General features: G+C 49.7%; 1 protein-coding gene and 1 long non-coding RNA gene across 6 annotated transcripts in view; both read right to left on the reverse strand.

The window, feature by feature from the left end:
- The window catches only part of LOC126547672 (uncharacterized), a 422,601-nt gene that overhangs the window by 29,398 nt on the left and 367,433 nt on the right, over positions 1-25,770 (reverse strand). The window contains exon 1 of one of the 5 annotated variants that reach the window (XM_055063120.1): positions 15,547-15,796. The exons of the other annotated variants lie outside the window; for them this stretch is intronic. The gene's annotated coding sequence lies outside the window, so the exon portion shown is untranslated. Of the gene's footprint in view, positions 1-15,546; positions 15,797-25,770 lie in introns of those variants that run through there. 5 annotated transcript variants of the gene reach the window in all.
- LOC126547681 (uncharacterized) lies at positions 21,137-24,566 on the reverse strand. Its single transcript, XR_007602750.3, has 3 exons — positions 24,072-24,566; positions 22,066-22,273; positions 21,137-21,234 (listed from the first exon to the last, which is right to left on the reverse strand). It is a non-coding gene; the product is annotated as an uncharacterized lncRNA (long non-coding RNA).

Raw genomic sequence — 25,770 nt, forward strand, 5'->3', positions numbered from 1 at the left:
ACGAAAGAGAGGAAAAAGAGAGACAGAATAACGGTGAACACGCCCGTTTCAGGCCCACTCGTTCGGCACCGGCAGCCGCGGCACTTGGAGCACAATGCGACGTTATACGCGCCATCCAGCGAGAGCAAATCTCCCGCGATGTGGACGGGTGGCCATTTGATGTCACAACGATCGCTGCCGCCGCACGCCACGTCCCGAGCACAATGTCGGAGGCGCGTCTGTTAAGACTGTTCGTTGTATACGAATGAGAAACGGCCGTCTGCCCGGTGCGCGGTCGTGTAGGCTTTCGGCGGCGAAAAGCCGAACACTAATGACATAAGTTCATATTGTGACCAACGCCGTGCGTTGCTGCGCATGGACGACGCAACAAGCGGCGGTGAACTCACTCTTTCACTCATCCCGTTGTAAACAAGAGCCTTTGACGAAATGCTCTTTGCTACGAGGAAGCATATTAGAGTCCAAAACCTAGCAAGGCGCCCGCGTGGATCTCGTTAGAACGTGCGCGAAGACAGGGACGACGATGCCTTCGTTGTCGCTTGTCATGCCCACCGTTCGGTGAGACCACAAGACAAAGATCGACAATCGAAAGAAAGGCCGACGTCCGGAAGACGACCCAAATTCGCCTACACCTTCTGTAGACTGTGCAACGTTCTTCGCGGATGTGTAAAACGCAGGAACCGACGGCGCGCACTTAACAGCCTCGCGGAGCGGCGTCCAAGGCTTTCGTCGTTCAAGCGAAACGAGCGTGCAGGCGCGTTCCCACACGCTTGGGTCGTCAGTCAGCCATTCCGAGCGAACGAGCGGCGGCAACGCCGGAGCCGTCAAGTGCCCGCTTCCAAACCCAGCGACGAAGGCGGGACAAGGACATCGCGGCGGCTCGGGTTTTGTTTTGTCGCGCGCGCTCCTTTCCTGTACACACAGGACGACGGTGTCGGGACACTCCGGCATCACCGCCTGCTCAGCCACGCTTGTCAGGAACGCCAACGGCATTTCGCCGTCGGTAAAATGTCACAGAGGGTGTCGCCTAACATTTCCAGTCAACGAGAGCGACTGCACGAAAGTGCTTCCGCTGTTTGCGCCGGACTTGTCTGCTGACTCTTCGCAAGCAAGCATTCCTGAACGCGGTACTAACGCGCTTGTTCTCGCTGTTACCGAACACGTGGCGATGAACATATTCCTAATCGCATTGGCACCGCGTAACGCTCTATGCAGCTGTCAGCGCGCGCAGCATCCTGTATGCGCCCTTCACAGCTGCTGCACGAGTTGCGTAGAAGCGCTGACGCTCGTCAAATCATTGGTATCGTTATTTAGTGGAAAATAGAAAAAAAGGACGACGCTAATGCTGGCAAAACGTGGCTGGTAGACAACACTAGAAATGCCAGTATTTCACGTTCTAATATTTACAGGCAACATTTTCATCCTGCCTCCTTGGCATTAGGGCCGCTGTGAGCTAAATGGCGCAGCATAACTGCGCAAAGGAGGCCCGCCGTTCAGCTAGTTCTTCCCAGCCTTGAATTGTTCAGCCGTTTCCACAGGCGTCATTTTGTTGTCATCGATTGTTAGTTGCTTGTCCTTTGATTGCCCAGGAACCATCACGAGAGAGGGAAGAATGAGATGCGAAAGACGGGGTGTTTGACCGTGGAAGATTTATAGAAAGGAGACTATATCGGCGTGGCCGAGGACAATCGCGCAACTGCTTCGCGACGCTGCGGGAACTTTTCGCTGTCCCGCGGCGACAGGGCAAGTTAACGGTATAAAGAAGGTGGCGTCCGAATGTCCGTGCGCCCCCCCCCCCCCCCCCCCTCCGAACCGGCCATAATTATTACAGAACACAATCTACGTTTTCTGTGCATTGCAAATCTACGTTTTCTGTGCATTGTGGGTACAAAAAATAGCTCAGCAGCTTTCTCGGCCAACAATGCGAGCCTTCTAGCCTCGCTGGACGCAAGGGAGTACGCGAGTCCGCTATAAGTGGTGACAGAGCAGTGAGCTACGCATTCTCTTTTCGGCCATAACTCCTCACGTTTCCGAAGCACGCGTCGCATACAGGCTCGCGCAGCGCTTCCTTCATCAATCTTCCACACTCGGCGGCCTAGAAGCAGGCTTCAGGAGAGTGCAGTCGCGATCCCAGCTACTAAATGCGGCCCAAGTGACACTAGTGCATTCCAGTTGCTGGTTTCGTGAACACGAGGAAACTAGTGCCGATAACTTGTTCCAAGAGCTATTATACTCACGATAATATGAAGCCATGGTGTCTTAGTGAATGGTTTAGCGTCACAAGATAGCACTCGTGAATATCAATGAAGCAGCACTGGGACGGAACACAAGACCACCGATATAGGCACCACCACCTACGAGAGACTGACTAAACTATACTCTCTCTTACAGAGCGTCTCTCGTGGCTTTGGAACCTGCGCTACGCCGGGCGGCTACGTATATAGCGTGGCTGCTAAAGCAACAGCGCGCACAGAAAAGACCGCGTGGCCGGCGATTCTGCACCCGAATCACGCAGCCGGCGGCTCTGGTAGGGCGCGAACAGTCTCCCCCGACACGTACGGAAAAATAAAAATGAAACCTGCTTTGGTTGCCTTTAAGATAAAGCGGACGACCCCGACAAGCTAGCGGGACAACCTCCGGTTTTATCCCGGAGGAAAGGGCGCGCTAGTGCAAGGACCCTGGAGCCCGAAATGGGCACAAAGCGAGCAGGCCTTTGGCGCGTTGCAATACGACGCTTTTGTGAAGCAGACCTGACGACTTTTTTTTTTCCTTTTCTAGTGCTAGCCGAACATGAGCGCGCACATTCGACGCTAAGTCGGAGGCGGGACTCAAACGGCACACGGCGCACGAATAATCAACACATTCTCATTAATGCCGGACAGATCCATCCGTGCTCTCATTTGTGCTTTCTGCAAGCGATCGCGAACAATTGTCGCCGCAGGAAACTTGCGCAGGCAGCGATGGAAAAAAATACGCCACCGGTGAGCAATGAAGATATATAAAATCATCACCGAAAATTAGTTGGACAAGAAGGCATGAATTAACATGGAAAATAAAGGAAAACAAAATTTTTACAAGCCCCGCGACAACTCCCCTGCCGTCGACACAACAGAATAATCACAATACGGAAGCGGTCACATCATAGTCATGACATTATTATTATTATTATTATTATTATTATTATTATTATTATTATTATTATTATTATTATTATTATTATTATTATTATTTCAAGTTTTCTGCGTGAACATGTTGCAATAATCACTGCATGTCCTATGGCTCAGCTTCAAAAAACATGTAATAAGTATTCTGCCTGCATTGACATATTTCAGGGTTTATTCCCTGTGTCCTGCACTTGTGTAGATAAGCGTGTTCTATGATTAACTCCCTTTCACGTCCGCCTACTCGTTTTCTTTTCCCTTATTTGCTTTTCTGCCTCATATTATTTTTGTATACCACATTGGTCTTCTCTGTACATGGTGTCTTGTGGATTACTTTTTAAGTGCGCCGGTATTATTAAGGGCTTCTTATTGCTCTCGTACAATATAATAAACATTCGTTTGTTTGTTTGGTTGACTGATTTATATTTGCAAATGCATACTAAAACAATCACAGAAAGGAGAAAGAATGCGAACTGGCAACTACCACCAGCTGGGGCACTATATATATAAAGGGGACAATATTGCTACCAACACGTTCCCGTACGTCGATGTAGTTTTTGCGGCGTCTGCACACCCGGTCTTCCTCAGCCTCTGTTGACTTTCGTCTGACCGCAGTGACGACGCCTACGCCAATTTACTGGAGGTTTATCTCCCGTTAAGGACCACCCCGTTACCCCCAATGAGTCCCCCGTTCTTTTCTACACACTTCATGCCCCCAGCTTCGGGTCTTCAAAAGTTTACCGCCGCATCAGCATTAGGTCATTCAGGTCCCTTTAAATTAACTACCTCCAGCCATTCTTTTACCTACCCCAGGCCCTCCTCGCGTCGGTTGTTCTCGCGCTGACCGACGGGCGGGCCTACCTCCTCGAAGCACACACGCGCGCCGTTTACACCTATCGTTTTTATGACCAGTTTATCGAGGCTGTCCAATCCGGACGCAACTCCCAACCACCGCCCTTTATTGTTCCTTCTTTTTACTGCCTTCCTCTCCCCCGTTGCCTACCTCTTTTTCCAAATAGGTCTCCCCACTACTGTGCCTAGAAACGCGAAATGACAGCACTTATTTTCTTTTCAATTCCTTCTTTTACAGGAAGCCGACAGCGACATCACGTGATGTCACTCTGCTAGCCCGTTAAAACTAAGACGCCAAGAATGAAAGGCCGCCTTTCACAAAGATAGGTCCACCTATCGAAACGTCGGCCAGCCTGTCTGAGGCACTTTACCCCTGTCTATACAACTTTTATCCCACAGTGGGTTTCCATCTGTCAGCCAGAGTTTACAATAGGTCTTTCTTAGTACCTATCTATAGGCGCGGTAGGGTGAAGACGGATGTGGGGGGTCGGAAGGAGGGGGGGAGAGGACAGAACTCGGGCTCACTTTCTAGTGACGCGAACTCGACATCAAGCAATCATCAAATTCGCAACAAGCTTTCAAGAACGGAAATAATTTCCAAAACGCCCCTGACCCATGCGCTGGGGACACGTTAAAGATCTCCAGGTGGACAAAATATTACGGAGTCCCTCACTACAGCGAGTCATAAAGCGCTAGAAATTAATTAAATAATTTCCGCTTATTTTTGTGCGAACATACAGAATGTGTGCGTGCATGCGTAGCAGGAATTCGCCCAGCGTGACCCCAGTGACTAAAACGGAAAGCACCACATCTTGTCAATCTTGTCACCCATCAGATGAGTCGGGATGTGTGCCGAGACTTCATTTCGCAGGTCGAAGTCGACATTGCAGATGTTCGATTAAAAGCCGCGCAGTAACTTCGAACCGTCATTCTCACTAGATCGAGGCCCCCTACGGGAGCAAAACTACTCTGAAGTAGCCTCGGTCCTAGAACTATATAGTATTTAAAACAAACTGAACATTACAGTCCATAGTCAAATGAACTCGTCGGCCACATTAACCCTAAATTCTGTCGAGCAACATCAACATCCGCAACCAAGGAATGAGCAGCAGTCAACCAAAAGCGACAGAAAAACGTTAATTTGAGCAACAGCATGGAAGCGTTCTGCCACGCATGCGCGTGTACACGAGCTTGCACACGTGCATGAAGTGCGCGCAATTCAGCATGGCCGGCCCTTGAACCATGCTTAAATTGAAAACGGGAAGTGCATAAAATATCGGCGACCGGACACAAACTGGTTACACGAGCACGCGAGAGCTTCCGATGCGGCGGAGTCGATCAACTTTCATATATAGCCTCTCCCACGCTTAGAATACGTGAAATCGAAACCGTACAATGAGGAGACGTCACCGTTATAGGGACCATCCTTACTGCGGAACCAGAGCTCGGTCAGAAGCAAAGCGCAGCCGGAGAAAGTGGAGGAGAAAAAACTAAACAGAGAATGACCCCGCATGCGGCCGACAGCTTTCGCCTTCGCCTCGCCACTTGGCGCTCAATGGCGCTGGTCCATCTATGCAGTGTCGCCGATTGGTATCGCGCTCGCCTTCATCGATGCGCTGGCCTCAGTGACCCCGAAAAGCCGCCCGACTGCACCGCGATGAACAGCTGGGAGAAAGGGAGACCAGACGATTGTTCCACCCCCGACAGCGGACACAGTGGGCAGAGCAAGAGCGATAAGGACCCATTCACACTGACGGTAGAGGACGCCGAAGCGCGGCGTCCGACCTCAACAGACGCGGCGCGGTAACAAAGGAAACCACGTCCTCCCAGCGATGAATCACGGGCACAGATCCGTAAGTGCGGCAGTGTCACCACCGCAAAACCCGAAGTCATTGTTCCACCTCGTAGCTCTCACGTTGAAGGAAACACGAGCAGAAACAATCATCTAGTTTGTAGCGGGATCTGCAGTTCCGTGTACACGCCCTTGGCTACCACTGAGAAGGAGCTCCAAGGGACAAGTGACACGGAATCCTTATCCGCAAGGGCGGGAGCGGTGGTTCGGTGGAAATACTCCTTTTCTTCATGCCGTGTCCTTGGCCTCTCACGAAGAATAACTCGGCGCTTGTAGTAGCAGTGCCGTCAATTGCCATGGGTGCCTCACTTCTATATCACTGGGGCCACATATAGGTCACGGATATACAGTTCATTATGTTTATAAGTTTATAATGCACTAAAATTACGCACGTACCTTGTGTGCGTGCTATCGTGTCAATGTATCTTCATTTAAACAAGACAGCTTCGCAGATTCAACGTAACTTGATTCTACAGCTCTATCAACGTACACTTTCGTTCTATGCAGCCATTAAATTTTCGGAAATGTTGAAAATGACGATGCAGATTACATTTATGAAATAGTCACCTGACTTCAAGCAGCGCTTTTTCGTAATTAGTTTTTGCTGTTTTTTTTTTAATCTGATCTTTTAGCTATTGGCCCTCATTCGATTTCCTTTTCTTAATCTTTCTTCGCGCTCAGGCGTCCACAGAGAGGTCAAGGCTGTGAACGTCTGCCCGTGGAATAGATTTTGTGAGTGCAATTGTGAGAAGTGCAGAAGTGTGAGAAGAAGGCTGGTTTATGCGTATTCACTGTACACACTTTATAGACCGCGGGCTCATATGTGCACCGCACCATCCAGGGGCGCCGCTATATGCAAACTTCATACCTACGTCTTCGTGCACGCCGAGCCCTCTGCCTTGCCCTCATGATGGAGAGGAGTCAGCCCCAAAACACACACACAGTTAGTGTGAAAAAAAGAAAAGCAGTAAACAGTCAGACGCCTGTACAACGAAGTTCTTGGAACCTCCAAACTATTTCATACAGGTCACTTCGTTGTAACGTTCGCTCTCCCTGCCACTCAGACTATGCGAAGCACGCTCAACAAGCGAAAACCTTTACTTAACATTAATTTGAGACTCGGTGAAATAATGCGCCATTTTTTTCTTCCACACTTTGTCTGACGGAAACTGCGACTGAAGCCGGCCTTACTGCCCTGAGGTTCACGGCATGCTATACGCGGCGAAACGCGGGTGCGATGCAAGGTCAGGCTGTAGATCGTCTAACTGCGCTATCGCCTCCCTTGCCGTCAAAATTTATTGGCTTGTTTACAGGCTCTTCATCACTGTTGGCTTCGTTGAGTCCCTTCGTTAACTGTTGGCTTTAAGTCCTAGACCCCACGTTGTCATTATCAGAGCTGAAATTCGGCCTACTCTGTTATTCATGACCATGAAATGCCAGCGCGTAACAAACAATGGACGAGCGTAGAAGAATTTCGTTGTAGAGGCGTACGTCTCTTCTACGTTTGTCACTTGTATTTTACGCACTAGTATTCGACGATCACGCTGTGATCAACTGCGACGGATTCGTGAACCGTTGCACCCACTGGCGTGTTAGAAAAGGCAGCGTACGAGTTGAGCGATTTCTGGAGCAGTGCACTAGCACTGTAACACTCGCTCGCCAAGCGCGTCGCTGGCGCTGCTGTTGGCGCAAGCGCAGAGCGCAGCTCAGTGGCGTCTGCAGGTGGCAGTGACGGCACTGCTACGAGCGCTCGTTAAAGAAAAGGCAACAAATGAGCCGTCGCGAACGCCTGAATTTCTTCGTTGCACAGGCAAATTGGTTGTATTGGTCTTCGTTGTGGGAGCGTTCGCAATACATATAAATGATAGGAATTCGGCCTGGACATATTCACTGCTTCGTTTTACAGAGGCGTCCGACCGCTGTTCTTTGTTTCTCTCCACGACAGATTTCCACCGTCCGAGTCTAACGACGGAAGTAAGCAAGTCGCGCCAAGAGTAGCGGATGGCAAAAGCACTTCGCTCAGCGCACACATCGGGCTCGGCAATGTCGTTATCGCGCCTCGCATAAACGTCCGGCGTCCATAACGCTGAGCGTCGACGTGCGCGTTTCGCCGCTGAGCAGCTGGGTCAGCGGCGGCTGCGAACGCGCGGCGTTAGCGACGCCTGGAGCAGTAGGCAACGCGCGCCACGCATGCATGAAGCGAAAGGAGCCGCGCTACGCACAAAAGCGCGCGGCGCTACCATGCAGGCACGACCCTCCGTGCTTGCCTTGCGGTACGCGCTGCCACAGCGGCAGCGCGCCGAAGCAGCGCAGCGTAACCGCGCGACCTGCGCAAGAACTGCGGGCCAGTGCGGCTGACGGCGGCGTGCGCTACACGCGCGGGAAGAGAAGCGGCACGCACCCCCCAAACGACCCGCGCAACGGCCCCGCAGGCATTGGCACGGCCGCGCGCGTACACTGCACCTGTGTCCATACGAAATCTCGCGAGAAAACCACCGCGACTCGAGTTCCTCAAAAGGGGTGTAACGCCGGGACGAAGGTGCGCGCGCGCTGTAGAGCGGCCTGAAATGACGGCCATATAGTTGCGCTCGGTATACGAAAATGAATACGAAAAGGACGAAAAATGCGCCTTCCAAGGGCGTAATTCCAAATGACGTATAAGCGTCGTTCCGCTATAGTACAGACGCATTTTGTTTCGGTCCACGGGCCACGCTATGTTGCACTGCTGCAGTACGAACATGTGCTTACTTCTGGCGCGCGGTGAATTCAAGATAAAGCGCTTGTGAAACGCCCTTCCCGCTTCTTTAGAACCCATTTTGATGCTTTGAATCACTCCTAAATACCGTGCGTTGCTTACACCAAAATGCCCGTATTCAGCAGTCCACGATGACGGCATTCCAGCATTGCCTCGAAATCACGTACAGCGGATGCGTGCTGCGGGCACTAACATCTCGCAGTCGCAAATGAAAAGAATGACTTAGAGCTAACGAAGGTGGTCTGTTATAATTAATCACGAGGTTAATTACGAGTCTGCAGCACCCCAAGCACACAAACGCACGAACTCACATGCAGTTCAGTGCATGTGAGTGCAGTGCTTTGCAGTGCAGTGCAGGCTTTACTTGCCAAAACCACGGTAGGATTATTAGGCACGCCGTAATGAATTTTGACTAATAATGGTTTCTTCACGCGTACCGAAATCTAAGTACATGAGTGGTTTTTCTTTTTCTTTTTTTTTTTTTTTCGACAGATCTGCAGGCGCCGCGGTCGCGAATCGAACGCGGGACCTCGCGCAAACACCATATGTAGTCGCTAAGGCACAGCGGCAGATGCGATGCGGAGTTCTCGATGAGCTACAGAAAAAGGAAAAAAGAAACTAAGAGAAGTCTGCTGAAGTTTATAACGTTGCAAGACACGCCAATTTGAGAGACACCAGCCCACATTTTTTTTTTCCGAAATACCCAGGAGCATGCAGTGCCGAAAGAATCCCCTGTGGTGTCTGTCTTCCGGCACTTCGAACTACGGACAGCGAGATTGCGGTATCTCCTGTTCCTTCAGGGCCCACGAGAAGCTGGGGATCAGTGCCCCCCCGTTCGAGTCCCACCTTACAGACTTCAAAGATTGCACCGATCTCTCCAACCGAGTCTGGGTCCACATGGGCCCTATATACCCTCGCCGAGTTAAAGACGGTGCTGCGCTCCTGCAGTCCGTGGTTTCACGCCGCCACTGAGCGGAGGCGTCAGCTGCGCTGAACTCTTTGGTCTCTCTCTCTCTCTCTCTCTCTCTCTCTCTCTCTCTCGCCATTACGATCATGCTTTCTTTTCTCCGCCACACTGTTGATGGAGTGCTCACAATCTGGTGAGACAGTTACCACTGCTCTCATTTTCCAATAATCAGCCCCTGCTCATTTTTCTTTCCCCGCCAACAACCGACCGTTTTATCAATGCACCTTCTAACTACTGCTTCCGATCGACAGTTCTAATGAACGGATTACGTTTTCCTAGATGGGCCTCCTTTCATTTATTGCGCTCGTACTATGTAATCCCTTTCCACGCTCTCGTTTGTTCGCGCTGCCCTTAATCGGGGATGAACACGAAATCGCCCAAATTTCAATTCCTGTTATCTTTCTTTTTTTTCTCTCTCTCTTTCCTGCGCTCTCAGGTATCGGAGCGCGCGGTCCCCAAGTAGAGGGCCAACTTTCGTCGATTACATCGGGCCATCTGGACGCGCCCGGCATGCGCGAGCCCGTATCTCCCGCCCGCTGTGGTGCCCACGGCGGTTCCGTTCCATCTACGCGTTGGGGCAGTGCGCGCCGCCAGATGGTGCGCTCCTTCCGCTCACTCGCCTCGGCGCTACGAAGACACTAAGCGCGATCCCATCTGCAGCCGTGGCTTCACGCAACAAGGCGCGCACCGTCCCCCATCCCAAACAGAGCGGGAAATCCACTGTAGCGGAGTCGGTCGCTTTCTGTTCTCCCTTTTTCTCGAGCGAACATTTGGGGGGTTTTCGTTCTCTTTAAGAACAATCGGCATTTCCCCGCCAAATGACTGGCTCTGCGCAGTGCGTCCGCCTTCTCTTCGGACCCTCCCGCGGGGCTCAGCAGCGCGCAGAAAAAAAAAAAAAAAAAAACGCAGGACGACGCCGTGAGTGCATATACGGAGCAGCCACCCTCCGTTTTCTACTATACACAACATGCGCGATTCGCAGCACCGTGAACGACGACACTGCTCCTTCCTTTCCTTTTTTTTTTTCTTTTTGGTTCTGTTCATTTTATATAAAAGCAGCCCTGGGAATGTAGTACGCTCCGCCGCTCCTTGCAAGCAACGGGTCCAACAGCTCACACAGCGAATGACGGAAATGAGAAAAACAAAAATGAAAAGAAGCATTGCAAGAGGCCTAATTCCACGCTTTTGTATCCGTTATAGCGCAGTTGGATTGACTTCCAAAGACTACATAGATCGGCGTCTTCCGTTAATTTCTCGTTTTAATAGTGGCATGCGCCGTATATTGACAACTGTCAAATACTAGTACAGGCAGCGTCAGTGACGGAGAGGCGACACGATTGAAACGTTTCTGAAGTTCGCGCGAACCTACGCATGATCTCTTGGAGAGTTCTGCCTCGCGCGCCACCGCGTATTCCGGAAGAGGAGGAAGAAAGGTGCTGCTAGTTGCACAGTGATCTATATCGTTACAAATAGTTCTGGCAATTGCTGCGCCCGCGCGTTCCTTCTCAAATATAGCAGATACTAATTTTTGTTATCGCGACAGTAAATATATGGACACTCCAGGCGTATTTTTGCTGTCGCCGCGCGTCTTATGCTATGTGTGCGAGCGAAGGCACACGAGGGAAGCCCACGATCGCGGCTCAATCTCCGTACTCCGCCACAAGTGCGTACTTTGCAACGGCTGCGCGCGGTCGCGCGCGCCGTGTCTTGAAAGGGATCTGCAGACGGCTCATAACTGTTAATTCAGTTAGTAAGCGAACGTTTCCAAGTTTATACGGCCGATAAAACTACTATACTTACTCGTATAGCCGTCTACTAAATTGCTATCGCAATCGATGCTTCGTTTTTCGGGCGCAACTGCGACTTTTTATTACAGCAGATACCAAGTGGCCCGAAGTTCTACTCTTCCAGAGTACAGACTATGTACACCGCTAATTTAGAATGCAGGTTGGTCGGCCAGGTCTGAAGCCCGTGGAGACTTCTGTGCGTCCTAGATGCTTCGCCATTATCAGCTCTTAGAACAATTAAGCTTACAGCGTCATAAACGCCCATAACCTTTATGCTGGCGCAGAAAATAATCGACACTTTGAACAGATTTCGCCGACGAGTCGAGGCGTCTCGCCAGACGGGAGTAGCGGCGCCGCCGTGGCCGCCCGGAAGTGACGGCCACAGGACTGCACCGGCGATCGAATGGCGGGCACCGGCGGCGCGGACATCGATACGAATCGACAGGAACGTCTTCCGCGCCAAACAATGGCATCTTGCCGGAGAAACGGCCGCTAAGTGCGCTGTAATGTGCGGAGAGATAAGCCCGCGGAGACCCATTGTCTTATTAAGCCTTCGGTCGGCAGGAGCAAACCGAGCCGGTCCCGCGGCGAGTGAGAGAGAGGCAATGAAAAACGTGACCGCGACAAAACAAAAGGCCTCCAACACCGCAGCCGCTCACTTCCTGTCTCGCAACACGACTCCTCGGGGAAAGAGAGAGGGAGAGATGCCGCGCACAGGCAGCACCGCGGGTAGCATCGCGGGGTGTCCCGCTCACCGACTTCCCTGCGTCTCGTCTCTCCCCCCTCGTATGCAGTGTCGCCGCGCGCGCAGCGTCCGCCGTTACCTCACAGCCAGAATGGCCAGATGCAGTCGGCAGCTCAGAAGCCGTACAGCCCACTGGCGATGCCAGACGCACGGAGACTCGCGGCAGCTACGGTTTCCGGCCCAGTGCACGACGCTCGCTGCGCCTTTTCCTTCCGCCGAACGGGAAAACGCGCGAACAAGCGAGGCTCCAGATGAAGCGGATCGAGGTCGGAAAAGCGCGGCGGGGCGACTCGTAAGGGAGCCATAAAAATAATGAGTGAAACAGTAATTGCTACGCTAGGTGCAGCCGCAGCAAGTAACACGCGCAGAAGCTCTCGCTGGATACGTGACAAAAAACCTTGGACGCTATCAGAGACAGTCGAATTTGCCGCCGCCGCGGCCGACGACACATCTTCCAGTGCGTATCAGCAGCCGCAGCTCACAGCGCCGTTAGTCTGTCCGTCTCAATCGGCAGCAGGTTTAAATACAGAGTCATATGGCGCACGTGAAACCAATAGATTTCAGGGAAACAAAGAAAAAGAGAAAAAGCGCGAGCGGCTTTTGTTGAATGCTACTTGCACTCACAGAAGGTTGTGCCCTTCGAGCAACGCCGCGATCTCTGCGAGACTCCTCTGCGTTCATTGCAACAGCTGCGCTGCTGAAAAGAACGCCGTTTCACGTATAAACAAAGACATTAGTGAACGCTGTTCTTGAAATTCAAAGCGCGCGCAGCAAAGCGATAGTTTAACCACACCGAGAAGTTGTGGACATTGCCGCTTCGAAAAGTTGTTGAACTTCATCGAAATACGCCAGCGTAACTCAAGGGGCTGCATTTTCAATATTATATATATATATATATATATATATATATATATATATATCAGGAGATACCTAGTTTCAACAAGTTGTTGATAGCAAGGTCGAGTGAGTACTTCTTTCAAACAACATATATCACTTAGTCGGCACTTTGTGCTGCGTTATAGCAGTGCTTTAGTCCTGTCCAAAACACTGTCATAAAGCAGAAGCGAAGTTAGGATAAGTGCCGTAAATGCGCATGTACACTGTACAATGTACAAGTACAATGTACAAGTACACTCTCAACGTTGCTAATTGAAACTCGGCCAATCGTTCGAAATATAATTTTTCGAAAATGGTGCTTCTCGAGTTACGCGGGTGTATTGCGGTGAAGTTCCTACACATTTTCGAATGGCCAATGAGCAAAAGTCCTGGATATGCAAATAGTGTACGATATTACTGGTCCGATGAATGGGACGGAAGCCGCCATCAGGAGTGCCACCCTTGGACATACCGCAAATGTGCGCGTGCAAGCGTCGTTGCTCTTGCTGCAGTCACTAAAACTGCCGCCTAACAACTCTGACAAGGTGGACGCAAACTTCAAAACCGCAAATACAAGAGGAGTGCCGCGCTCGCCTCGCGTACACTGTCGAGCAATCAAAAGTAGCAAACAAAAAAAACAGAAAAAAAATGAAACGCCTTTTTTCTCTGCCCTAAGCAACCCTTTTGTCATGCTGTTCACGGGGAGGCGACCCGCCAAAAAATTCCCCCTCTGCCTGAACGCATGTTGTTGTCCCGCTGTGAGACAAACTTTCAGATGCGAGACCTTCGTGATGCGGCAGACAATGCGCTGCCGCTGCAGCCCAACTTTCAGTACCCGCCTAGTCTTGGAAGGAGCACATGCACGAGAGGAACAATAAATAGATCTCTCTCTCTCTCTCTCTCTCTCTCTAAAAAAAAATGCATTTGACCAGCGGCACGCACCTGGCTTTCGACGGTGCAGGTGTTGGAAATCAAACAAAACTTTGTAGCGCACAACTAAACGGAGCACATGCAGCGCCGAGTTGCACACAGGACGTCTCAATAAAACCGAAGTAATTATTTCTTTTTAATTCAGTAAAGAAAACAACGCTATTTTTTTTTCGGCGACACATACTCGCGGCGCAGACATAGCGAGTTTTGCGAGGTCAATGGTTAACGTTATTAATGAGCTACGTGCACTCATTCGTTAATTACTTCAAGAAGCTTAGTAGAACACTGAAAGTCACCCGGTGCGTAAAAGGCATAGCTACACAAAGCAAGAATTTCTGAGACAACCCGGCTCCCCGCACCCTTTCGAGACTATGCGGACATGTCCCGAGCTCTGTATGCGTGGCTTCCATTCTCGCAATGATAACACTTGCCATGAAGTAGCTGAAGTTATTTAGCGAGTTTGAGTTCAGTATAAAGCGCTAATCAGGAATTACAGCCCAACAAGTACCCGCCGGCGCGAGTAATGTGCGCTGGTAATGTACAATCTCTCCGCTCCATAGTTTTCAGCATTAAACGTCTTCGGTTGAACACCGCTCATGTGGCTCGGTAGCATTTGCTGGCATTTACTGCCATCGCGGCTTGTTTGCCGCGATGGCAGCAGCCCGGCCAGCAAGTAAAGCTAGTGAGAACGGGGTTTTGTTCAGCACCTATCTGCCACGAGCGTAACCTTCGTGACAGCCGTTGATAACCGCTCTCGGGTCGAGACCGAGGAGACGTTCTTATTCCAGCAATACGTCCAAGGGTAATTAGTCGGTGCATTCAGATCTTAGTGCCGCATTTGAACGAAATGTACTAAGCTAGTACTCAGCGCAAACATCGTATAAACTGCATATTTCGTGCACACTTCGTTCCCTTCCGTCAATGTATATAAGCAACAAGAAATACCACGCTGGAAGCGCAAGGCATATAGACACGCTCACAACAGCCACATAATCTAACAGGGAAATGAAGTTGGTAAGGCATTGGTAACAAGCAAGAAAACACATATATGTGCAAGATTCGAAAGGAGCAAACGCTACCCTTTTTCTTTCGGCTAAGTTACATGCAAAACTGGTGTTATCGTTTAAGGCGCCATCTGTCAGTAAACATAACACTGACGCTCGATTGGCCTCAAGAGAAATACAGAGCAGTGACACTGTCAACACAGAATCAATAAATGCGCTCTCGCGTGGCAAAACAAAGCCAAACAGCAGAAGCAAGTAACAGAAGAACGGAGCTTCACAGCGATGCCAACTTTCAGGCAGACATCGTCAAGCCTCCGACGAAGGCGAGGACAACGCTGCTGACAGTTGAAATCGTCCTCGAGGCGAAGTGTGCTCAATCGACACTAATTTTCCCGAGCATGTCGTTTTCTCGGCCATACGTTGCGTACCGAATATAGATCAGGAGAACAATTACATAATAAAGATAAAAGTGGTTAAGTCCCCGGACGATGCACTTTTTTTTTTCATTACCGTGAAAAAAAAAGCGCGCATGGCGCCACAGTGCAGCGAACAGGCGTTACGGCAAGACAGTAATTTTTTTTTTTCTTCTAATTATGCTCTTGGCGACGAAGCGTGCTCACCCCATGGTCGGCGGAAGTGTCCAGTGGCGGAAAACCCGGACACCTTGAGTGACTCCACCGAAAGCGGGTCGCCGCCCGCAAAATCCGACGCGAAGTCAGGAACAGCCGATCGCCTTCCGATGAGGACCGCGTCTTAGCGCCGACGAGCAGCCGCCAGCCACTACCGCTCGCGCACAAGGGCAAACACGGAGACGACGAGCCGTCCCGCCAGGGAGCCGCCCACACCACCGCCTCTTCCCCCGCGAATGAGTTTGCACCACGGAGCCGAGAGAAAGAGAGAAGCGCCGAGTGAAACGGGATCAGACTCTACGCGAAAGGATCCGAGTGCGCGAGCGGCAGTTTTCACTGGGCGCGCGCGCAGGCGTCAGACAGAACGCGCGCGCCGAGCGACAAGGCCGAATTTTTCATGCAAGCGCGAGCCCGCACGTCGCTGCCTACACGCGTGCGTCTTTCGCTTGTTCGTTTGCGTCCCCTCTTTCTGCTCGCCCTTCCCCCCACCCGGCAGGTTTCGCGTGGAAAGAACGCGCGGATTATCAGAGCGTGAATCCGGGATAGCGGTGTGCGCTCTCAACCCGTGCCGAAAGAACCGTCAGAAACGGCCCCAAAACCGACGAGGGAAAGAGGGAGATCGCGGCCCAAGTACCGACGGCGCAGCGAAGCGGCGAGGCCGCCCGCTGCCACAGAAGCACATCGCCGCGCCAAACCAGAGCGAATCACGCAACCGCAGAGAGAAGCCGCCTCCCACGGCACACGAACGAACCTCGACGAGCCCAAGCGCGCGGAATTCATTCTGTCCACGACATTGCCAACAAATTAAATTATGGGGTTTTACGTGCCAAAACCACTTTCTGATCATGAGGCACGCCGTAGTGCGGGAGTCCGGATTATATTGTGACCACTTGGGGGCTTTTTAATGTGCACCTAAATCTAAGTACACGGGTGTTTACGCATTTCGCCCCCATCGATATGCGGCCGCCGGGGCCGGGATTCGATCCCGCGACCTCGTGCTCAGCAGCCCAACACCACAGCCACTATACAACCACGGCGGGTAAATGGCCAACAAGATCATCACACAGGCTAAACGGGAAGTGTGGCATGAACTGTACCAGCGCCATCGCGCGTAGTACCTTCGTTATCATTCTGTCACATTAAGCACACGTGCGCCCCATATCGAGGCACTAACGACGGCAGTTACGGCTAAGTCTTCAATAAAGTTAGACTGACAAAGAAAGCGGATCCTGGTGCTTTCTTTGTATAATACGACACGCACGCAATACAAGAAGGGAGTGAGCGTGACTCGCGTGCACCACGAGGCAATTCGTGACCAACGCACGAACTAAATGCGCCAGGTACAAGGGCGCACCAAAAAGACCGCGACGAAGGACACTCAATTCACAATATTGCGTGTGTCAGCCGCCGAATCGAACGAGACTCGCTTCGGCGAGAGACGAGCTCGCAGCAGCGGCTCCGCACGCAGACCGAGCGGCGCCGACCTTGCACAGCTGCCTCGCAGCTGCGCGCGGAGTCGAGAATCCGTGCCCGCCTCGACAGCTGAGCCGCCACTCCAACGCGGAGCGCGCCTCCTGCAGAGGCAGCTATAGGATGCGTGGACGTGGACGCCACAAGAGTCGAGTGAAACGGCAACAATGGGAATCCCGAAAGCTCGCCTCGGATAATTTCGCAGGTGGAGCGGATGCACAATTTGCCGCAAATGGCACGCTGCAGTCGCCCCCGCGCACAGTGCTCGGCGGCGATTGAGACGCGACACTCGGACCGCGTGGCGGCCGGTGCATTTCGCGCCACACGACATCGCGCATAGATGATCGCTGAGGGGTCAAATGCAGTCATAAAGGCCCTTCGTCGCATATACCACAATCATTTGGTGTCCCCAGCGCCTACGGGTACCGCAAGAAGCACCGGCAGCCACGCGCTCCGAGCATCGCGCTTCAATCGCTGAGCACTGTATACATACAGTTATCATGCGCGGGAATTCCGATGCATTTCTGGTTTGCGACACTACTGCAGCGTCGCAAACTTTGATCAGCACAAACTGATGCAAATGAGAGTCGCGGTACAGAGCAGCTAAACACACACTCGGGAAGACACGCATGTACTGTAACACCTCGCAAATTAAGCTGCAGTTAAGTCTTAAACCTGCTTATTCACGCATCCGTTTACAGTGAAAGTCAGCGGCCGTGGCGCTCGAAAGGTGAGAGTCCCAATGCACGCCACTGACTTCCGCACTGCCGACTTCGGTAAGGGCGCAGCCACGCGTACGTCACCCCAAAATGAATCGCCGTTCGTTCGCTGGTATTTACAGGCTTTTCATGCGGATTTAATCTCTTGCGCTTTCATCGGGAAAGTTTTCGAACCACGAAATTCGAGAGAAAAGTAAATTTTGTGTAACCTTAGCCACTACATTTGGAAGTAGCTGTTAAACTGTGATTATATATGGGATGAACTTTTACAGCAAAGCTGTAATAGCCTCTCGGTGGTCGGCATTTTTCCTGTCCGCATCCGTTAACAAAAATGTGGGCCGATCCCGGCGGCAGTGCACGCCAGGAATAGTGGCTCATACCCACGTAAGGCAGATGGCTTCAAGTATTGAGTTGAGTTGAGTTGAGTGGTTGTAGGCTACTGGTGGGATTAGCCTTGCAGTAGCTGCCGGCAATTGCTCCACCGTAGCGGCACTTAAAATACATAAATCATATAAATCAGACACAGACCTCACAACTACACAGTCACTCCTAAGGTCACCATGTGGAGGCCAAATCCGTGTCCTGCAGGTAAGTTAAAAGAAGGCGAGAAACCTCCTTCCTATCTAACTGGTTCCCGCGCGGGAAAACAATGTCCTGAAGAGAACTGTGGGGAATTCCTGTCTTCTTGAGGGAACCGAATGACACGCTCCTTTCCGCGTCATACAGAGTACAGCACATAAGGTAATGTTCTATGTCACCACACACACCACACGTTGAACATAATGGAGACAACGCCAGGCCAGTCTTACACATCCACGCAGGGGTACGAGCAGAGCCCGTGCGAATGCGGAGCAGTAAAGTGGCTTGGTTTCTTTTGAGACCCTTAGTCACACATGGCTTGTGAGGTGAGCTCCACAAAGAGCTGAAGTGGCACGACACCGCTCCTCTGAAGAGTCTCTTGTCCTCTTGAGGCACTTTTCTCAAAGGATTCCCAAACAGCGCTCTATGGGCGAGGCTGTCCGCCATCTCGTTGCAAGTACTCAGCAAAGGGAAGCGAACATGGCATACATTCTTTGGATTGACGCATACAACATACAGAACGCCATGCGTTTCAATAAAGAAGACGCATAAAACAAGCATCCGAACCACGTAATTGATGATAAGGCGCTCCTGATTACAATTTGAAGCACGTAGAGCTCCCCGCATACGTTTCCCGCTAAAGATTGCTGTCAATTGCGCAAGCTGCCGTGGCGACGGCAGCTTGCGACGTGGGGAGTGACGTCTCTAGCCTTACGTATAAAGGAACCAGCCTAGCAACTGATTTCATTGTTGTTGTAGCACCGCTATAGCCATAGCGGTGATTCAACACGGCGGCGGCGTGCTGTCAAAATTACTCTTACTACTATTAATCTAAGTTATCATTTCTACAATTACTCTAAACCACCAATAAAGCACTGCACACGCCCCTCAGCAGTTGCAGTGGTGGTTTTCAACAGATTTGCTGGACATCCACTTTCGCAGAGCCGGGATGGCGAGTGAACTTATTATGAGACCAATATAGGTTACGGACGGTATAATTCGGCTTCTTTCTTTTTCCCAAATACCGTACTGCGAGAAGTGTCGCGGTTGGGAGTGCATTTCCCTTATTGTACTCTGACACACAGAACCGGAAAGTGGATACCTTCCACGCCAGCGCGCGACACAGCCACACGTAGCTGTTGTAACCACATCTCGCATACGAGCCTTTTCCATCGTGTGACCATGACACACTACGGCTCCCACGTCGACGGAAAGTAGCGCAAATGCATATGCCATGACTTGGGAGACGACAATGCAGCAACCAAACAACGGAAGACAATAATGAAACGTCAGCTGTTTGTGTCCCTATGTAATTTGGTTCATTAATGCGGCATTCCAACGCTAAAGTGGCCAAGGCCCCATGTATATAACGAGAACTGTATGGCAAGGAGCCCCTCGGGTTAAAAGACGATCAAAGAGAAGACCATCTGTACATCATGCAGTATGAATGGTGAATTCAAACAGGTGCGTAGAAGGCATGCGTAAAAGATCTGCTTGAAAAATTGGAAAACCACAGGGGATAAAATAATGTTCCACTAAAATGTTTCCTTTCTGTAAAAGAAAAAGAAAATGTGCCACGGATGACGTGACTGCCGCGAAATTGGTTCAGGAACCTCAATAAATGTCCCTGCCGTAACAAAAGCTGCACTGCAGGGCGACATGTTCCTTATGTTTTTCTCACTCTTTCCGCGTCGCCAAGTGTATGAGCGGTAGATGCACGATGAGAGCGATTGCTTTTGACTGATCAACCGTCCTGACGCTCCTCCGAAAACATATTTCTCTTGAGTACGCGTGTCCTTATGAAACTAGCTAGTGGAGCTGAAGCACTTGGCGCCACCCACGAGCCACGCGAGATACCGTAACGGGGAACTTCAAATTAATTTTGACCACCGGGGGCGCTCTTTAACGTGCACCCGAGTTTTTCACCAGAACGCCCCCATCGGAATAAGGCCGTGAGTGGAACACGCCGCCTTTTCCTCAGCTGCATGCAGAATGCCATATCCGTTAAGCCAAAACGGCGGGTACGTAACATACAGGATAAGGCTACTGCGCATGCGCTACTGGTGCCTACATCCCACAAAGAGCGGTGATATTTGTCGTGCTACTTTAAACAATCACGAGGCCATCTGCCGACTCATGATGCGTCAGAATCAGTGACGTAAGCAGCTCAGTGCTATATGGTGCTGTGCGCCGCAGCCCTTACAAAAATTTTTAGTAACATTTTATAAACCGTCTTTAGACAAATGTTACTAGAACCTATCGACATTCTATAAACCGTCTTTAGACACCGTAACAACTTCCTAGTAACCTCCTACCGACTATTGGCCACCGATATTGAATTGAAAGTATAGATATAAAATGTCGATAGAATTCTTACCGACTGCTTATTATCTTATGTCGTTAGAAAGTGTCAACTGTGAAGCGACTATTTATTGACCACCTTTATACATCCTAACACCTTGCTAGTAACATCTTGTCGACTATTTGCCACAGATAGTTCACAGGATGTTACTAGGAAGTCGTTAGGATGTATTAAGGTAGTTAATAAATAGTCGCTTCACAGTTTTTAGGAAGTACATAAAAATTTTATTCAGAGGTAGTTACTTTTGCAATTATATATTGCAAAAATAAGCTTTGATTATCTCTGAATAAAATTTTTATTTGCTTCCTAAAAACTGTGCAGCGACTATTTCTTAACCACCTTTATATATCCTAACGACTTGCTAGTAACATCCTGTCAACTATCTGTCTGTGGCGAATAGTGATTGCCAAGTGGCTAGGTGTGGCATGCAACAGAAGAAGACAGGTTTCCATTTGTGCTTGAACACATCCATTTAATATCCCCGGGCTAGTAAGGAGGACGAGTTCTCCAGCTGCCCTGGAAGTAGGCTGAAATGTTGCGTTGTGTAGTCTAGAAAAGAGATGAAAAAAAGGCAATATATTAGTTTTGCTACAGTGACATTGCAACACACCATGCATCTGTTTCTTAAAAAGGAAGTGCACAAGAGACAAGCTTTCAACCCTGTGAGCTCTAAACATCTCCACCTGTTTTGTGCAAAGTCCTAAAAATCATGAAATGACTGAATTAGTGCATTGAAGCTGGGAGCGTGATGGATGTGCGTAACACTAACAGATGCACGACACATAAACTATATCATACCAATTGTCATCTACAAACAAAAGCTGCAAATCAACTTCAGTTTAATGAACTTCGATATTCGTATTGTGACCAGTACATGGAAGTTTCATGTGTGAATCTTAGGAAAGGCAAGGTGCCAGTCATAACTGTGCCGCAGCTTTGCTTGGGCACAGGTACATAGAAGAGTTGACTTTTGTGTTGCACTTAAGAACCACGAAATGATACAAGCAACATGTAAGCAGTTGAACAGGCATTACGGACGTTCTACAGCAAGATTAGAAAATGCCTTTGCTGTGCAGGCAGACATTGTCAAAGTGAGCTTGTTACTAAACATGTTAGCTTTCCACAAGACAGGATATTATGTTATCAGTGCATTCATATGACCAGGGCCTCTATCACAAAAATACATATGCCAACAGTAATGACAATTTTCTAGTTATGGTGGCAAAGCTTGCATTATAATATGCTATTATAATCAGGTTAATAGCTATGTTAGCAGGAAAGAAAGGAGTATACCCTAAGATAGCACTGAAATTGCCATGAAAGGAGTTTTGTTGAAAACTGCACAAAGAATATTAAGATGCTTCTTCGTGACACACATACCTACTATGGTGTTGACCTTCTTGGAATCCAATGGATCCTCCTGTGGAAGGCATTTGACAGCTGCCCAAAGAAGGACCTCCCTTCAGTCTTCTATTGAAAAAGGAGCTTTAAGGAGGCCCTCGGCGAAGAGAAAGCCTAAGTTGTTAGCATCCAGGCACAGCCTCTTCAGCAGGCCCTTTTTAACGTATACACCGTCACCGATGTCTACCTGTGAAAGAATACAACAACCACAGATTCATTTTATACACGTTTGATCAAGAAATGGTTAGGAAGTAGGGTAAGGTTTGCAAAATCGGAAGTCTCTGCTCCTTGTTGATTCGGTTTAAAGAACAAAGCAGCCTTACGTATACCATACATGCATTGTACTGAGCTGTGTACTTTTACGTAAGACTAGAAAGTATTGGGAACTTCAATGCGAAAGAAAGACATGCATCTGCCTAGAACTAAGCAAATGTGTGCCACCCCTTTACACAGAGCGAGATCTGGTGCTGTTTTAGTGATTAGCAGACATTGAAAGTTTCAAGCCTCATCGAGTATTGGGCCAAGCTGTGCTCGATTAGTGACGCACAAGTGCTCGAGAACTATCAAAGAAAATGCAATTGTCTTGAAATACAATTCTGACTTCCCCTTGCAGATATGCAGTTTTCAATTTACTGACTGCACTTGGGTGTAAAGATTTTGTCTGACAGAGTGAATAAACCACATACACAAGCAGCATTTTCATAGTTAGCATAGTCTTTAATAGGTACTGATACCTTCAATTTAGAAAGCCCTGTATATTGGGCCTCATCAAACTAATTTCACAAAAGGTTTGTCAAGGTAGAAGCATAGAACTTTAGTAATTAGTAGACAGGTGAAAGGAGTTAATTACTGCAATTATTACTGAAAATTTAATTTTAGACAGCTCATCCCAATGAGAAATTGATGCAAGCAGTTTGTACATGCCACATAAGCATTTAGATATCAAAAATAGAGATTAGAGAAAACCTTCCCTTAGATGTTCATTAGTACAAGCAGCCATGCCCTCGAGGAGACATAACTTCTTTTTCTGTAAGCAGGAAGAGGCTCGAGTATCTTATTGACACATATATGTGCCCATGCATATATGTCATCTCTGTTGTAAACCTTTTTTTCATGTACATGCAAGGTGTGTTTATAACATCTCATTGTGCACAAAATTTGCGTAATAATTTAAAGACCGCGATTTTGTAGCGATGGTATTCCTTTTCGCTATTCGTTAGTAGGCTGACCGACGCCCCGGCCCGTGCTACGTACTGCAGCTGCCGGCCGTTAGCGGTGGGCGAGAGGAGTGATATAGAATCGAGGGGTAAGTATCGCTACAAAATCGCAGTCTTTAAATTATTACGCACTGCCGTAACCTACGATTGCAAGAGCTGACATCTCGTTATTAAGATTTGGTTGGTCTGTCTTTCTTAAAGGCCGGCGTCTGATTGAAATGTCTAGATTAAAAATGCACCTCGTTATTGTAATATCGGCCTATATCCGCTCTGTAACATAGAAGACAAATACGCGAAGACACTCAAGAACATAAACAATACACACATGTTCTCGCGACGCGGACCTCCAAACCGAACTGTATACATACAAAAATCTTCATACAAGCTTCTATCTGCTTAAGCGTCAAACATAGCAATCGTGTGTCAACGCGCGAAGCCCATGATACATCGACGTGTACATTACACATGTACTGTACTTGCGGGAATGCCTATATAGCGAATAACTTCTTGCCAGGAAACTATCGAACGAACACCAACTTTCAATGTGTTTTCATAATTGTGTGCCCATTCAGGCATAGCAATGAAGGCGGGTAGCAGAATGCAAGTACGCTGTAACATCAGAGGAAGCTTTCGTGAAATTGCTTGCTAAATGTGCACAGCAACATGGCTAACCTACGATAGGAAAGCGCTTTGCTCTAGCTAGTTACACAACGCTCATTACGTAAATCATAAGCTTCAAGAATGCGCGCAAGCGCCAAGCTTGCTTACCTTTCAAGACTTGGCAAACGCTCCTCCGTTTAACAGGTACAGAGGCACCGACGTTTCTCTGGCGCAAGCACTGTAGAACTTCCGATGAACTCCAGCTCCACAAAAGCACAACCTTCAACAGTCTTCCAAACACTACAATTCGAAGCCCCAGTACCAGTCTTTTCACGAGAGCGCGGGCAGGCAGCTCGGCAGAACAAAGGCAGCTCGGACGGGCGCTGTACTAGGGCACTCACTGACGACACTGGTGGATCGCACGAAACACACGGCGAACTAATGGCGTTACACGAGTCCGGAGGGTTTGGGATGGTTATTGCACACGACAAGGAGCACGTTTTGTCTAGGCACTTCTAAAATATAACTCAAATACCACCTTACTGCAAGGAGCATTCACTACAACCAACGTGGTGTGTCGACCAAACAAATACTGCAGTAGCGCCACTCTGCGGTTTTTAAGAAAAATGCATCTTAAATAAGAAAATTGCGTGTTTTTTCCTAATTATATTCGATAGTCCTTTAATAGATTTGTTTGGTCCGAAAGTGTGTACTTTGTACTTTGTGATACGAAGTTTAAGGAAATGTATATGTAATAAAAACTAAGCGGATGTTGCCTTCAAGATTCGCAATTGCTTCAGGTGCATGCAGGTTGCAAAAGCACGGCCTTCGAGATCAGACTTTGTCACTCAAAGGAAGCCGTAGTGGGAGGCGGAGAGGCATTTAGGCCCCAATCGTTGGGTTTACAGTGCCTAGGTAGGCTTTCTTATTTATAAAGAATATATGGGGACTTCAGCCGAACCACGAGCGAGCTATACAGACACACGCGGTACGATTCGGTGTCCGATCCGACGTGCGGCACTGCATCCCACATCCAGCTCCCCAGCTTGAGTTCATGTCCACGTCGAGAAACGCAATATAAACAACTCTGCACAACACTGCTTCGCTTTACGCGAACGCTGTCGATAAAAGTATGCCCCTGTGAGTGACAGAACACTTCACGACGGCGCGTTGTCCACTGACGGCTCCGCTAAAGCCAGCGATATGGCCGGTAGGCATAGCTAGGCGGACGCTGCAGCCGACGGCGCTTGCGATCCAGCCCGAGCTCGTCGAAGAGTGCTTATTTTTGCCAAAACAATTAACACTGTACACTTAGGTCGGTCGTAATTAAATACAATTGGTTTCTCGACGCAGTCGTTGCGAAGGGCAAACGTGCAAGCGAAGCGAGCGGCCTCGCTCAGACGGTCGGTGTGTGATGTCTGCTCGCGAAATGCCCTCGCGTCGCGGCTCCCGATCTCACCAGTAGCTTAGTGCTAGTGTACAAGGCGCTGGTTTGCATAACAGGCACACGTTCGAGATAATTTTACTGAACTGGTAACTATTTCATGTCAGAAACAAACGGCAGTAGGCAAGGAAAAAGAATAACTGCGAGAAACCGGCCAGCCAGCACCGCCTCCGTGGAGGGAACGTCACGTCACATGCCAGCCGCGCTGCCATTGGCTGCGGCCAGACGACGGTGCAGTTGTCGGACACGTCGGACGATGAAAATCTGCCCGGTTTGTCGCACGCCCGACGTCCGATCCGGCGCTTCGGCACGGCAAAACACCTCGATTCGGGCTGCAGTTTCGGCGCGTCGGACGCCGGATCGGACACCGAATCGGACCGTGTGTCTCCCGCTTTAGTTGGCGAACACGAGCCGATCAGCGCG

Source organism: Dermacentor andersoni, chromosome 1 (genome assembly GCF_023375885.2).
Source record: "Dermacentor andersoni chromosome 1, qqDerAnde1_hic_scaffold, whole genome shotgun sequence".
Taxonomy (NCBI): Eukaryota; Metazoa; Arthropoda; class Arachnida; order Ixodida; family Ixodidae; genus Dermacentor; species Dermacentor andersoni.